At 39.7% G+C, this 3,593-nt stretch overlaps 1 non-coding gene across 1 annotated transcript; it reads left to right on the forward strand.

Annotated features, from left to right (window-relative positions):
* The first annotated feature begins 2,609 nt into the window (after positions 1–2,609).
* On the forward strand, positions 2,610–2,766 carry LOC112621998. Its single transcript, XR_003118906.1, has one exon. It is a non-coding gene; the product is annotated as a U1 spliceosomal RNA (small nuclear RNA).
* Positions 2,767–3,593: the final 827 nt, after the last annotated feature.

Below are 3,593 nucleotides of genomic sequence, written 5' to 3' on the forward strand. Positions count from 1 at the left end.
TCAGACTATTTCCTTTCCCCTAATTGGGCAGATGTGGAATGATATATCATCATGAATTTTACTATGAATTTCAAGCTAGCTTATGAGTTTGAGTAGCTCCTCACCACACCACTTAGTCAAATTGTGTTTTGTTTCTGTCTTAAAACACAGGATCAGTGATCACTTCTTTCAGTCTGAAGAGGCAGCACCCATCACTTATCTATGAAGAACTTCTCTCCATTTCCTTAATTTGCATTTTCCCTTTTCCTCTGTTCTCTCAGCTGCATCCCTTTCCTTCACCATGCAAACCTCCTAAGGTGTTTGATGTTACTATTTCATTTCAGCCTTTCCAATAAAATATGTACTGCTCTTTATGTGCATTCCAAATTTACATGGGTAGTACTGACCTTTATCTATTCCCAACTTTTTTCATTCAGCACTATTTTTTTGCTAAGATTTCTCCATGTTTCTGTGTATAGAAATAATGTCTTGATGTATAATAGACAAATGGGATTATATATATATATATATATTTGGTTTTTTTTTTTTGAGATGGAGTCTCGCTCCATCACCCAGGATGGAGTGTGCAATGGCACGATCTCAGCTCACTGCAACCTCTCCCTCCTGGGTTCAAGCAATTTTCCCATCTCAGCCTCCCAAGTAGCTGGGATTATAGGTGCTTGCCACCACGCCCAGCTAATTTTTGTGTTTTTGGTAGAAATGGGGCTTCACCTTGTTTGTCAGGCAGGTCTCGAACTCCTAATTCAGGTGATTCACCCATCTCAGCCTCCCAAAGTGCTCACAGCTTACAGATGTGAGCCACTGCACCCAGCCGGTACTATATTCAACCAAATCGTTCTGCACAGCAAAGGAAATAATTAACAGAGTGAGGAGATAATTTGAATGGGAGAAAATATTTGCAAACTATTTAGCTGATAAGGTACTAATATCCAGTGTGCAAGGAATCCAAAACACTCAACAGAAAAATATATATATATATATATATAAAATTAAAAAGGAAGCAGAGAACCTGCTGGTCACTGTGGTAATTGCTGCTTTCTGGATTCCAGCAGTTAAGAGCTGCACCTAACCTCTAATGCTTTAGTGTATCTTTATGTATATTTGAGGCCAAAACTGTGACTCCCTTTTTTACTATCAGCTGTGGCATGCAGAGGACAGTTATGACCGAATTTGTTAGTGATTCTGGTGCCGGCCTCTCCAAAGCATTCTGAATGACCTTGGTGAATAATGTGTCCTCTGGGCATTCCCAGACAACACAAAACTTAGGTGAGTTTTCTGGTCTTATGCAATATGTCCATTCCAGAATTCCCATTTTTCTCAATTGTCAGCCTTTCTTCTAACATTTCACAAGGAAACTGGAGCATTTCCACATGAATCTATCGTGGCCATCTCTTCTAAAGTCCACTCTAACAGTAAGTTTCCCCTTTGATGTATAGTCAATTTCAAGTGTGTCATTCTCTGCCTCGGCTGATGCTGGGTGTTACCTCTAGCTATGGTCCTGTCAGCTTTGGGAAGAAGTGGGCCATTCTCCAGGAGGACACCTAATGCTTTGTGGGGTAGAGGCCTCTGCAGCTGTGACCTACAGTTTGAAGGCGGTCTTAGCTTTCACCAGGGAAGAATGGGCTGCTTCTGCAAGCCCTGAGAGCTGCAGGAAAGAGGGTAGCTGTTTGTAAAATCAACGTCCTCAGGAGAATCTATCCAGGCGTTGTAAACCCCCAAGTTCAAGCTTTTGTACCCAATGTACAGCTGATGCAAACGCACTGACATATAGGTGCTTGGAAAAAAATGTTTATTCAATTTGGCCAAAGCAAGAAGATGGTGGGAGGGGGCAAGATCTCACAAATCTGCCTTAACAGAAAGAAGCAGCACAGAGATTTTGTACAGCTAGAGAGTAAGTTGGAGGAGTTTCAGAGAACCAAGAAGAAAAGTCTGTGTTTGTTCAGTCTCAGATAGCACCTTGAGCAACCAGGCTTGTGGATGTCAGTAGCTGGTCACAATTTCCTTAAATGCACTCATCCCTTCTGCAAAGATTTTTCATGACCCTGAAGTCATCTCCTATGCTTAGCAAAGAAACAGTACATCAGCAGGGAGCTCACCACCAGCAACTGGTGACCATTGGCAAGCAGTTAAAGGCTGAGGGCAAGAGCTCACGGAGAGGCTCTTATTTCTGGCACGCAGTGAAGAAGTACAGTGAGTACCTGAGTGGGTCACAGAGCTTCACCTGTGCCTTACAGTGATCTTTTTCCTTGAATTAATAAACTTTGCTATTGAGTAAAATCTCTGAGCCCTATGGGTCTGACTTGACATTGTCACTTTCTATGTTATCTTCATTCTGTTATAAGAGAAAACTTTTGCTAATAGTTAAATACTGCCAGGTATAAATTAGTGTCATCAGTTGCTTCAAACAGAAAATAAGCTCAGTTAATTTCAAAATTAGTTCAAATATTTTTTATTCCATTTATGAAATAAAAGGACTATTTTGGAAATTCATTCAGTCAAAGGCACAATATAAGATATTTTGTGAAATTTACATTAAATTTACCTAAAAAGTTCAAGAATAAACATCATGGTAGAACAATATTTTTGCTAAATTAAGAAAATGGTGAAGCATACTTACCTGGCAGGGGAGATACCATGGTCATGAAGATGGTTTTCCCAAGGCAAGCCTTATCCATTGCACTCTGGATGTGCTGACCCCTGTGATGTCCCCAAATGTGGGAAACTCGACTGCATGATTTGTGGTAGTGAGGAACTGCATTTGCAAAAATAAATAAATAAATAAATAAATAAAATAATGGTGAAGTAGGTGTTGGTTGTTGCACACATATAATTTATAAGTCCAAAATACTCTGTTTTCTTAAGCCAAATGAAATAGAAGCCATAGTTGTTATGAGAAGACCTTGCACAGTTCACAGAGCAGTATAGTTTAGGGCCAAGAAAATGAGATTCAGATGGGGAAAAGAGATGTGGGAGTCACCTTGGCTAAAACTCTCATTCCCCAAAGTGCCAGTAGCTCTTGTGCACAGGCTTATAGGTCCATAGGTATAATTACCAGTGTTCCCAGAAGGGATCAGCCAGTTCCAAGAGTCGCTGCCCTCAGGGAAGCCCAGGGACACAGCTGCCTTCATGGTTCTCCCTGTCCAGGTTCAACCTACCGCTCAAGGGTGATATTTACTAGGAGTCATGTGGCCTAGCTGCGTATCTGACATACCACTATATCAATTTACCAGGGAGCAGAGTTAGAAAATTAACTTCAGGTCAAATCATCACATAGAAGAAGGGGTGGGAGGGTTTTGTGCCTGGAAACAGATGAAACATAGAATCATAAAATAGAGATAATGGATGACATATTAAGCTTTTTACACATTGATTAATAATGTTTGCTATTAGTTTGTATTTAATTAATTAGATTACAAAAGTTTTAGTTCATCCATGAAATAAGCCTGTAATTTTTCCTTCTAATACTCTCTTTGGCTGGTCATATTTAAGAGAAACTTTGAAATTTTAAAAATCTATTTACATTTAGAAAAATTTAGCCACATATTGTGCTGTTTGATTTTGTCTAAATCCTGGTCCTATTCCTATCCTTTGAT

Source organism: Theropithecus gelada, chromosome 3 (genome assembly GCF_003255815.1).
Source record: "Theropithecus gelada isolate Dixy chromosome 3, Tgel_1.0, whole genome shotgun sequence".
In the NCBI taxonomy this organism is placed as follows: domain Eukaryota; kingdom Metazoa; phylum Chordata; class Mammalia; order Primates; family Cercopithecidae; genus Theropithecus; species Theropithecus gelada.